Below are 13,433 nucleotides of genomic sequence, written 5' to 3' on the forward strand. Positions count from 1 at the left end.
AAGAAGAGAGATGAATAAGGAAGTAAGATTACAAATTGGGTTGGATTCCATAAAGGAAAGACAGAATACTGTCAGAAAGAGTAAAGAGAGATATATTTTAAATGGGAAGAGCAGTAGGGTGGTCAGAGAAGGCTTCTTTGAACTGGATCTGGAAGGATGAGATGGAGCCACTGTAGAAAGAACTATGAAAAGTTCAGGAAGGAGAGCAAGTGAGAGGACCCTAAGTTAGGAAAAGGTTTGTCATACATAAATTGCTGAAGGAGGCAGATACGGCTGAAGTGTAAGTGAAAAGTTGAGGTGGTAATAGGTTGAGTGAGCACTCACATACTGTTATTTTTTAATTTTGATTTATTCTTACTAATTTTTTTTTTTGTATTAACACTAATTCGAGGAAGTAAGAATCCTCATTTGGCTAGAATCTTCTCTTTCTTTTCATATTTTAAGTTCTCCATGGATCTTTCTTTTTCAACCACCTGAAATTTGAAGTAGTGTGGAGACTTGGTATAACAGTTATGATGAGGCATACGTGCTTTATTTTTTTTTTTTTTAGCTACTCTTGAAACACTTATGCTCTTTTTTTTATTTTAATCAATTTGGTTTTATGGTTTCTTAATATTATTATCGTAGACCACTTGTTTCTATTTTTTTCCAATGACGAGAAGATATCAGTTAAACTAGAGAAAAGTAAGTAAAAATTTTGTGAAATTATTGTGTCATATATATCACTAACAAAACTTCCAGAGGAGATGGTAAATGATCCTACATAATTCATCCCAAATAATTAGCCAAGACAAATAGACATATTTGATGGGGAGGGAAAATACGTGCAATTACTTTTCCAAGTTTGATATCCTATAGGTCTTCATAGTTAAATCAATATGTAATTTTAAATGACAATACATGAATAAAATAAGCTAATTAGACATTTTGAAAACTGTTCTAACTTCTTTTTTTAAAAAAAAAAACTGTAGGACAAAATGTACAGACCAATAGAACTGCTATGAGGAAGAGAATGGCAACAGGATTCCTGCCTATTTTTCATGCTTCCATTTCTGCTCTGTTCCCTCTCCCCAACCCACTCGCAACACAGAAACCAGAGGTGGGGGTTGGGGGGATCAGTCTTTAAAAACAAAACAAATCATATTGCTTCACTGCTTAACACCCTTTCAAAAAAATCCATCCTGCTTTCCATTCAGTCTTAAAAGAGCCTGCATGATCTCACTTCAGTCTAACTTTCCAAAGTCCTGTCCCCCATCATTTTGCCCCCTAATCATTATATCCCTGCCAATTGGCTTCCTTTCTGTCCTGAAGCCTGCCAAATTCGTTTTCACTTGTAGGCTTTTGCTCTGGTTGGTTCTGTGCCTGGAATGCTGCTCTCAGCTCTTCCTATGTGGGGCTACTTGTCATATGTTAGGTCTCAGGCCAGATGTCACTTCCTTGGAGAGGTCTTCTCCACAACATTATCTAAAGAGGGCTTCCTCTGTTATTTTTTCTAGTTGCCCTGTGTAGTTCCTTCATAGTAATGATCATGATTTACAATTACCTTATTTTACTTATGTTACTTCTCTGTTGTCTTCTCCCTTGATTATAGCTAAGCTCCCTGAGGAACTGATACGATGAGACATTTGGAAAAGTCAAGGATGTGTTAAAAGCCAATTTTTCAGGATTTTTAAAAAGCACTTAAAAATTACTATGAAGCATAAATATTACACAGAAAAGAAATAAAATCATAGTACTCTTTTACCATCTATTGTCATAATGAAGTAAACACTTACTGATTTTAATAGATATGGTGATATACAGTGATTCTATTGGAGTGGTAGGGTTGGAAGTAGTGTGTGAGTGCTAAATGCCCACAGTGGAAGTTGGCATTGTTGATCCAACATCCATTCTGTCTTGTCCCCATAAGATAGTGGCCACATGGTCCAGCTTTAGAGTTCAACCTGATTAACCCAAATTGATTAATGTAATCTCACTCCCCTTGCCACTCTAATAAATTTATGTAGGGGTAAGTCTAAGCCAGAAATTTGTTTCTCACAGTATGAAGGCTGGAAGTTTGAGTTCAGGGTACCAACATGGTCGGGTTCTGGTGAGGGACTGCTGATTTCTTACTGTATTCTCACCTGGCAGAGAACAGAAAGAAGCAAGCTCTCTTGGATTCTTAGAAGGGTACTAATCCCACGAGGGCTCTGCCCTCATGACCACACCTAATCCTAATTACCTCCCAAAGGCCCCACCTTCTAATACAATTACACTGGGGGGTAGGGTTTCACCATATGAATTTTGGGAGGACACATTTAGTCCATAGCAGCAAACTGTAAAGATATTCAGTAAATAAGATGTGCATGAAACAACTGTAAAAATAGATGAATAAATCAAAGGAGTAGGTAGCATAAATATCAAGAAGGTTCAGTTTGCTTTACCACATACTGTGTACCTGTGCCCATGATAACGTGCTCTAGTAAACATATAAGTTGACTGTCAGCTGAAATCAGGGCTGCTACCTGGTTAGATTTGCAGTAATCTGTGGTTACCCTCCAGGATTTACCCAGTTTTGTAGGGGCAGACAGGGGAATTAAATGGAGATATGATAGAGACCTTTACCCAGGCATCCTCCAGGTCCTTAGGGGTGGCACATTAGTCCTCCATCCCCACCCAAAATGTGAGATATTGCTTTTGGTTTACTCTTTTGTTTGAAGTGGGCTGGGGATCAGTATCCAAGACTTATACTTAGCCTTACCTAGTATAATATCTCACTTCAGGAGCTAAAACCCAGTGTGGGAATTACTCCAACTGTCGAGCATGTCACTTCCAAATATAACATTCAGGGACTGGGGAAATGACTACCAGCTGTTTCCATGGACCCAGGGTATCCGTTATGATCCAGGATTTGGCCAGGACTAAAATTATTACCTGTCTCCCATATGCTCCTACTCTAATGAGGAAGCCAAAATGATACTTTGGGTCTGCAAAGTATCAATGTCAACTGAGACCCTGTGTCTAATTTTCCCTGAAGTGTCTAAAATTCTTCTTTTCCCATGTGCAGTCACCTGAGAAAATGGCGTAGGTCCCTTTAGGGAATGACTAGAGTAATTATTACAATATGTACTTGTAATAGTGTCATGGGATCCTTCCCTCCAGGGACCTGACCACCTGTATAGTCAACAGGTTCTGGATCTGAAAATTGGCTCAGATCTGGCAACTGAGTGAGAGACCATCATGCTTTTTATTGCAGTAATCACTCTCAGTCTCTTCATCCACTCTTGCTTTCTTTGATTATATGTATTAGGCAGTACCCTTGTTGCCTGCCAATGTATTTTATCCCTAGGAACACTGAGTTCTATTAACCATCACCACCACTCATTTATGTTTGAGCCCCCTTGGATATCACTCTGAATTTGCCAGTCATTGTTATAATTGTGACTCCCCCTGACTTCTGGCAATAAACCCTGCCTCTTGGCATTTAATGTGCTTCTGGGCCTCATCATTGCCATTGATATCAATAAGCCAAGCTCTGTGTTAATATCTTCTACTGCTAGTTCTGACCATCAGAGGTGAATTATCACTCAACTTCTCAGTGAAGCTGGTGCCTCTTTTACCAGTGCATTCCTGAGGGCCTTGGCGAATAGTGTGTTCTCCTGGCACTTCCATGGGACATAATCCTCTGTGTGGGCTTCTGGGGTCACGTAATATATACACTCCAGCCTCTCCCTTCCCTAAACCTTCTCATCCCATTCTCCACCATCTGCCATTGGAGGTTAGTCATTTCAGTTTCTCTCAGCATGGGCTGTTGCTCCTAGAAACCATACCAACAGGGAGTTTACATTATCCCTTCAGATCCCGCTAGGATGTTAAATCTCATATCCTGAAAATGCCTCCAAGTAAATAAGTTCACCCTTTTCCAGTCTTATGTTTCAGCCTTCTTGATCAAGCACCCTTAAAATCCAGTTACATACTCCTCTGTTTCCTACCAATATATCCTGGCTAATTCCTGCAGCTTCTTGGGGGTATAGATTAGGCGTAGCACTTTCCCATCTGGGTTATGCTGTGACTTAATCCCACTTATTGGTTTGGCAGCCATGAGAGGAGATGGGACAGGTTTCTGAGAGAGCCTTCTGTTACCTTAAGGAAAGCTCTCCATGATGTCTTTCTGCTCTGAGGGAGTACTAGCCCTGAGTGTTCAGAGGAGTCTTGGGAGCCAAAATCTTTGTGGGCATCCACCTCTGTTAGGATCCCAAGTTTTCCACCAAGGGACTTAATGTTGGCTTCAGTTGACTTTTAATTTTCTTGACTATTAAGTCCTGAGTTTGGTGTTCAAGCTTTTTCTGTTTTCCCAGAACAGGAGATAAGGATCTATTTGTAAGCTACTAAAGAAGCTGTGTAGCCCCACAATACGTTTTCACTTGTTTGGTTAGAGCTCTCAGGTTTTCATTGACCTTTTGTAGGCCTGAATGCAATTTTATAATAGCCAATTCCATTGTCCTTTTATATATTGCACACACACACTTTTGAACTGCCTGGATTTTTCTCCAGCCAGGGCATTCTTCTGGGCATTAGAACATTGTCTCAAGTCACTACTGTGAAGTTTTAATAACTGGGCCACCACATTCTTCCAGGGACTATAGATGCCCCAAATACCACATATGATGAGGTCTTTATTGACAGTGGAACAGTTCTGATCTAAACCCCTCTGAGGCAGGAGGATCACTAAACCCAGGAATTAAAGGTTATAGTGAGCTATGATCACTCAAGCCTGGGCAACAGAGTAAGACCCTGTCTCAAAAACAAAAACAAAAACAAAACTCGTGGACAAGAAGATTTGAAGAGCTTCTGGGTGGCTGACCATGTGGAAGGGCTGGAAGAGCATGGAAGCTCTGTGCTCCCTTCTCCCTCATACCTGACCCCATCTGTCTCCATCTGGCTGTTCATCTGTATTCTTTATATAATATCCTGTATAATAAACCAACAAACAAAAAGAGTTCTGTAAGCCATCCTAGCAAATTAGTTGAACCCTAGGAGGGGGTTGTGGGAACCCCAGTTTGTAGCAGGTCAGGATAGGTAACAACCTACTACTTGCAACTGACATTTGATGTGGGAACAGTTTTGTTGGACTGAGCCCTCAACCTGTGGGATCTGACACTGTCTCCAGGTCACAATTGAATTGTAGAATACTCAATTGTTGTCTGATGGAGAATTGTTTGGAGTAGGGAAAAATCCCCATACATCTGGTCGCAGAAGTGTTCCATATGTAGTGTGACAGTGGAGGAGAGACAATTATTTTTCCTTTTTTTGCAGGGCTGTTGTAAGAAAAATACTGGGTAGTTTATGAACAACAGAAATTTGTTTCTCATAGTTCTGGAGGCTGGGAAGCCCAAGATCGAGGCTCTAGCAAGTTTCAGTGTTTGGTGAGGGCCCACTTCCTAATAGATGGTGTCATTTCATTGTGTCCTCACGTGTTTTAAGGGACAAGCTAACTTTCTGGGGTCTCTTATTTTATAAAGGCACTAATCCCAATCCTGAGGGCTCATCACTTCCCAAAGGTCCCACCTCCTTGGAGTTTAGTATTAATATTTCAACATATGAATTTTAGAGGGACACGAACACTCAGACCATAGGACCATCTTACTATCTTCTTCTCAGACTTACTCCTCCTCATACCAACTGTGTCACTTTGGGTGTTCCAGGAAGCAGAAGATGACATTAAGTTAGGAGTAGAAGAAATCTATTGGAAAAATGATAAAGGGGGATAAAGCATTACTGGGAAGCAAAAGCATCAGATTGTGGTGCAGATCTGATAAAATCTCAGCCAACCCAATGTGGAGCTCTGGAGAAAATATTGCCTTTTAGGGAACTCTTACATTGGGCAGAAATGACTAAGCCCTAGTACCATTCATTCATTGGCTGGTGGCTACCAGGGAATAGGTTGCCTCCCCTGGAACACTGTGGTAGATCTTCACAATGCTTACTTGACAGTTAGCTTACTGACACTCATTGCAGCTGAATGGTGAGTTCTACCGAGAAGGGAGATATAAGTGTTGTACCTCCATGGCTGCCCCACTGATCTAGCCTGAGAAGGTTCATGGGGTGCCTGCAACTCGTAGCGTAAGAACTTGATGGGGAACAGGTGTACGGCTGAAACAAGGCAAGTTGGTTGAAAGGTGTTCAAGGAGCAATTAGAGCTTTGCATCTCTCCATGTCCTATCATATCACTAGGCAAAGGCCAGCTGAAAGCTCAGGTTTTATTGGTACACAGTCACACCCATTCATTACATATTGTCTATGGCTCTTTTTTTACTACAATGCAAGTTGAGCAAATTCAAAAATACTTAATCCTGTTTCTTTTTTTTTTTTTTTTTCTGGAAAGGTTGCTGACTCCTGATCTATGCTCTTGAGGTTATTTGCATTGATGTATTGAGTTTATTTATATTTACTGTATCTCCATGATATAAAACTATATACTGGTGTGCTGTTACTTATCTCTTCCCAACTCTGCCTTTAGAGGAACATGCTGGTAGCTTGAAATTGGCCATGACAGGAGAATTTTTACCACAGAAATTAGCAAATGCTACAATTCAGACCTTTTTCATTTTGGACAGCTGATTGTTAAACATTTACTAGCAGCATTTTTCACTGCATGGTAAGTATCAGGGACTGAACTATTTCCTTTCCCAAATGCTTGTGTTGAAGTCCTAACCCCCAGTACCTAAGAATGTGAATGTATTTGGAGCTGGTCTTTGGGGAGGCATTTACATTAAAATGAGGTCATTGGAGTGGGCCCTAATCCAGTATGACTGGTGTCCTTATAAGAAGAGGAAATTTGGACAGATAGGTACAGAAGGAAGACCATGTGATGACACAAGAAAGCCCCCTACAAGCCCAGGACAGAGGCCTCAGAAGAAACCAACCCTACCAACACCTTGATCTCAGGCGTCTAGCCTCCAGAACTGTGAGAAAGTAATTTTCTGTCATCTAAGCCACTCAGTCTGTGGCACTTTGCTATGGGAGCCCTAGTAGACTGATAGAGTAAGTGACCTGAGAAAGTGTCAAAGTTCCTGCAGCAGTAAGTTTATTGAAACGATTTTCAAAAAGCTTTGATTTAGTGAGTGCCTACGCCTCACTCTTTTTACCCCAAATGCATTTTGGTGACACTTAGTAAACCTGTTGGGCAATCTAGGTGCCAAGCAAGACTTCCGGACTCCTTGAAGACCAGTTCCCCTAGGAAATAATATGCAAAGTTCTACAATCAGGGATATATAAAGGCAATACAGTTTTGCTCCCTCTTACTTTCTGTACTCTGCCTTTCACTGGCCTCGTTCCTAAGGCAAGGTAATAGCTAGATAACAAGCAGAAGATACAGCTAATGGCAATCTAAAGGAACATTTCAGGAAGGATACAATAAGCCAGCAGATTTACGCCCTGATCTCCGTTTTTTTAGGATATACTTTTTATTTAGGAAGCCCTTGAGAGAAAGGGCAAATAATATGAATGTCGCATTTCCTGGTTAGTATAATCTTTGGTCTTAAAAGTTCTCTGTGGCTTGACTTAGGGTGTTTTCAAGAGAAAAAAGACCAAACTGATTGGGAAAAGAAATAGTCTAAGACCTCAGGAGAATAAAATAATCCTACAGAATATGTAACCAATGAACTTTTATGCTGCTGTTGTGCAAATGTGTCTCCCAAAATTCTTATGTTGAAACTTAGCCTATGTGATAGTATCAAAACATGGGGCCTTTCAGAGGTGATTAAGGCCCTTATAAAAGGGATTGAGGGAGTCAGTTCACTCTTTTCCACACTTTCTCCATGTAAGAGACAGCATTTATCCCTTTTTGCCCTTCTGTCTTCTACCATGAGGGAAGGCCCTCACCAGACATCATATGCTGACACTTTGATCTTGAACTTCCCAGCCTTCAGAACTGTGAGAAATAAATTTCTATTGTTTATCAATTACCCAGTATGTTGTATTTTGTTATAGCACCACAAACAGACTAAGACATATGACATCACCACTTTTGGAACAAGATTTACCATTACCACTTTTGGAACAAGATTTACCGTACATGTTTTACAAATAAATTAGCTTACTTTTATTATTTTGAAAACCAATAAATATGTATTGAATGCCAATATATGTGTATGTAAATTACACAAGCTATAATAGGAGAGCTCTAAGGTATTTAAACATTACTCTTACATCATTAATTACCTGATAGAAAGACTTGAAATGGTGGAGCACAGTGGCACAATCATAGCTCACTGCAACCTCAAACTCCTGGGCTCAAGCAATCCTCCTGTCTTGGCCTCCCAAAGTGCCTGAGCCCAGCGATTTGAGACTAGCCTGAGTAACACAGCAAGACCTCAGCTCTACAGGAAAAAAAAACAAAAAAACACAAAAACCTAACCTTCATGGTGGCATGGCCTGTAGTCCTAGCTACTGAGGAGGCTGAGGCAGGAGGCTGTCTTGAACCCAGGAGTTTGAGGGTTGCAGTGAGCTATGATTGCACCACTGCACTCCAGTCTGGGTGACAGAGCAAGACCCTTTCTCCAAGAAAAAAAAGAAGGGAGGGAGAGAGGGAGAGAGGAAGAGAGAGAGAGAAAGAAAAAAGAAAAGAGAAAGAAAAGAAAAAGAAAATATTTTTCAATTAAAAACAAAATTAACAGTGTTACAGCTCTTTAGAATTTGTCTAGTAGGTTTTCTGGTTCTCACCAGAAGAACGCCATGCAAAAAAAATTAAGAAACTAGGTACGTGTAATTCTATGTTTAAGTTCAGCTTGCATGTAACTTTTCTGGAGCAAATATATTTACTAATGTAAAATACATAAAAGTATATACTTTCATTTATCACTACTCACATATGAAGTTCCACATTTATAAAGTATACGAATTGAGATGGTTCATTTGGCTTTCCAAATGGTTATGCCATGAGATTAATCATTTATTTCACAAATTGAACACCAATAATATTCAAAACTATTTTGCAATCAAACACAATACATCTTACAACATCAATCAATGACATTTCATGAAGACAAAGCAAATTCTGTACCCCCCAAATAAAAATTATTTATACATCTAATAAAGCATAATGTAAACAATGTATCATATAATGATGTGAAATATAATTTTTACTATTAATACTAGTATAGACTATGTTGTATAGTGAGTATTACAATATGTATTTGAATAAAACAATTAACAAAGCATCTCTATTGTCTTTTTGGCATACTTTGACTTTAAAAATCTTATGTATACTTTATTTTTTAAAAAATGAATTATTCTAGCCATTTTCTCAGTTCCTGGGTCCTACACTTGGGTGAGGCACAGACAATCAAGCAAAGCCAACATGCCAGTGGCCTAGAGCTGGGTTTGTAACAAAACCTATGTGATCCTGCGGAGACCCTTCAAGAAATCCCACCTTGACCAACAGCTGAAGCAGATGGGCAAGTATGGCCTCCAGAATACATGTCCCATCCGTCCTTCATTGTCTGCCTAGACTCCCAGAAGCACATCAACTTCTCCCTCCACTCTCAGTATCAGTGTGGGCGCCCTGGGTGGGTGAAGAGGAAGAACTCCAGGAAAGGACAGGGTGAGACTGGAGGTGGAGAAGACAAGGAGGAGGATTAAGCCCACCTATCCCCTCCTGGACTGGAGGATTGTCTAGTTTTCCAGTCAGGTAATACAACAGGATCAACAATTTGGAAAAAAATAAGTATTTTAGGGATGATGCTTCTCTATTTTCCATTCAGAATGATATGACAGAAACTTTTTTTTGGAAAAAAAAATGTTTTTGAATGTATTAATAGAAGCATTTGTGTTTCATTAATAAGTACAATCACTTTCCCAAATCAGTTTTTTTTTTCCTATAATTTCAGTGCCTGAATTTGAGGTCAGTAAGTGAAAAATGCTTTCTTTTTTTTCAAACATGCACGATATATTTTTAAAAATTCTGCACACGTGAAAGGAGTAATTCTTAAAACACATACCATTTACTAAGAAACCTCTTAAGTGTACAGGTGGTGTTGAGCAGTTTTCTCGGGAGAATGATTAAACCATAGTGCCGTGATAAGCACATACATTCTTTAAACAATATGGAATAGTTTTCCATAAACTACTATTTTCAAAAAACTTCCATGTATTTTTTTAGCAGTGAAACTATTTTTAAACAAAAGCTTACTTAGAAAATTGTGAAGTGAAAGAGGTAAAAATAGAGCTGCTAGCCTTGAAGCTAGGTTGGGATGCAGAGTCTCTTGCATTCAGCCATCCATCCATCATCGTAGAAGCCCTGTAGGCCCCTTTAAGATCCTGATTCCCTGAGGAATGCAATTTGAGAACTGGTATAAGGAAGGTAAAAATCTGAAAGCTTTGCTCCAAGTTTGTGACTTTGAGCTGGTCATTAACTCTCTTTGGTCTTTGATTCCCTTATCTGTGAACGAATTCTATGATTTCAAGTTCTGCCTGATGACAAATCATTCCATATCTGTCCAACCAATGCCAGAGATTTAATCTAATTTCGCAAGCAAGCCAGGCTATGCCAAAGAGGAAACAATTCTTGACTCTGCATTCTGCATTTTCTTTAATCCTGGAAGCGTATTTCATTTTTCACCCTGGCTACATTCATCACTGGTCAGGAACCAAGAATTATTCCAACATTGCCTAGTTTATGTAACAGAGGTAAGGAGTGTTTGTGTTGCTATGTATTTGAAAACTCTGACTCCTAGTACATAAATATCAGATTGAACAGAAACCTGGCACATAGTAGGCATTCAATAAATAGTTGTTGTCCCTTGTGACTAGACTAAAAACCACTGAATTGTACACTTTAAGAGAGTGAATTTTATGATATGTGAATTATATCTCAATATTTAAAAGTTATTGAGTAAAGCAATGAGTGATTCACATAGTTTTATTTTTGGATGTAGAAGTAAGGGAATTTGTTGTGATTTTAAAATACTGATTTGATGCTCAGAATAAAACAGCAATAGCAATGGAAAAAGCCAAATAAATAAAATTTTTTAAAAGGAAATTTAAATCAAATACCTAATAGTACCACTCGTTGTCAGGAGACGTTAACGATTTTAGGGATACATTCTTAAACTTTAAGATTTTGGCAAGTATTTTATGTGATAGAATTTTCCTTGCTACTTTTTCAGATGCAAAAGAGTGACTAGATCAACTCTACTCATAAATCTTTATGGCATTTTTAAATGTGGTTATGCCTTGTATTACACTTATATTTAATGCCATCAATTCATGATGGCTAATATATTGCATATTGTTTCCTTGGGTCAATTTCTTAATGCGATGAAAGCCATGGGCTTTTTCTTTAACTGTAAAAATTTACAACGTTTAATCAGACTCACATGAATGTAGTATGTTTTTGTACTTCCTCCTTTCTGAGTAAATAAATATTTGTTGAGGGGGAAATTTTACAAATAATTTTAAATTAAAACCTTTTTGTATTTTGTCAATTTCTTATCTTCACTATATAATTAACAGACTACTTTTAAGAATTGTATAGCTTACATATAATTTAGAGGCAAAAATAATTTAATTCTGCTTTAAAAACACTTCCTCCAGTAATGTATGCTACATGCTATTTAAACTCATTGCTAACACACCATTTATAACCACTGATATAACCCTTAGAACATGGAGGGTCTTTAGTAACCCTTAACCCTCTCATTATATAGGTAAGAAAATTAATGTCTGAAGAGCTTAGATGATGTGTCCAAGACTACCTAGCCACTTGATGGCAGAGTTTGTTTAGCTTTGTCCTTAGCAACCTACCCCCCAACATTTCTTAAATATGAATGCATGACATAGAAACTAGCCATGTAGTTTATAGTTTACTCAGGAGAGATGTGAAGAAATTTAGGCTTAAATAAGATCAGGTTTACACCTCAGAATTGCTTGATAATTAAAAAAATAATTCTAAAACAATTAGTTTACATTATCTAAGTTCACAAACAAACCTGATGCCTTTTCCTGATCCTATTACCTACTTTTCATTAACTGTTTTTCTCCTATCGATATGTTAATATTTATATACATCTTAATTCTTTATGGAATTTTGAGACAACCCAGCAACATATTTTTTTAGAAGCACAAAACTCTAAGGTTTGCTTTGTACTATACTGATAAGTTTGGATAATGTCTAAATAGCCAGGTGCAATGGCATGTACCTATAGTCCCAGATACTTGGGAGGCTGAAGTGGGAGGATCACTTGAGCCCAGGAGTTCAAGACCAGCCTGGCTAACATAGCAAGGCCCTTCTGTAAAACATAAAAGTAAAAAAGAATCATTCCTTACAGCACATTATAGTGACATCTATATATTTGTTCAAAATTACTCTTGGCAAAAACTTTACAGGCTTTGAACATTTTTGGCAAAACTTGTATTTATTATTATTTAGCTGTTCTAAATAATAAAACATAATTCCCACTCTAATGCTGTGATATGAAGAAACTAACAATCAGAGGCATGGGGACAGACATTTTTATTGACCTGTTCCTCTTGGGTAAGGGATGAGTTCCCTCAACCTTGGTTTTCCCACCCAGGTTTATTTATCTCTGCCTCTGGGATATGAGTTGAATAATTGTTCTCACCCGTAGCTTTGGTAACAGCAGCAGGTGTAGTCAGTTTACCAACATATGTCTTGTTTCACCAGAATACTTCTGTCACCAGTAATCATTTATGATAATACTGTACTTACTGACAAACCAGAGATTCACTAGACGCACACACACATACATGCATACCTATAAAAATATAAATCAAGATCTGTAGTGGATGTGACACCCCAGTTCCAGCCCCTGAAGGATTGAGACACTCATGCTCCCATTTGTGTAGAATGTTGGCTGCTGACTGCTCATAGCTACATTCTTCTCTGGAAATTGACCTTGACTTAAAGAAGTTGCCTCACCCAAGTTTATATCCCTTTAGTTGATGTGGGGATGCAAAGGCTTGGCCCCCTGGCCTTAGTTCAGAACCTCTCTGATGGGGCTTCAAAGCTCCTATGGGTCGAGACCTCTGTTGCAACTGTATCAGTTCAACTTCTCCATCTGTCTAGCCCTACTTCTCTTACCTCTCACAGATTTTGTTCCTGAGAGAACCCTCCTCCCACAACAAGCCTCTTACATGCAGATCTCAGAATCTGGATCTGTCTCCTGGGATCCCAGCCTACAACAGCTTACAAATATGTATATGTGGAAATGGGGGAAGAGAAAGGAAGAAATTTAAATGAGTTGATTAATTTTGCCTGTCACATGTGGCATAATCATGGGGGAAACGACAAGGAAAAAAGGCTTGGATATCAATTTCATGTTCTTAGATAATACTGCTGGTCCTATTTTACTATATTCCTTTCATTGGATTATCTTATTTCATTTACTTCTAAATTTTAGGCTACCTCACCCTTCCATTCTTCACTTTCTTTT

The 13,433-nt window shown here is 38.6% G+C and overlaps 1 non-coding gene across 1 annotated transcript; it reads left to right on the forward strand.

The window, feature by feature from the left end:
* The first annotated feature begins 8,654 nt into the window (after positions 1–8,654).
* Positions 8,655–8,718, forward strand: LOC123648725. The gene has a single exon (XR_006738746.1). It is a non-coding gene; the product is annotated as a U7 small nuclear RNA (small nuclear RNA).
* Positions 8,719–13,433: the final 4,715 nt, after the last annotated feature.

This window comes from Lemur catta, chromosome 12 (assembly GCF_020740605.2).
Source record: "Lemur catta isolate mLemCat1 chromosome 12, mLemCat1.pri, whole genome shotgun sequence".
NCBI classification, from domain to species: Eukaryota; Metazoa; Chordata; class Mammalia; order Primates; family Lemuridae; genus Lemur; species Lemur catta.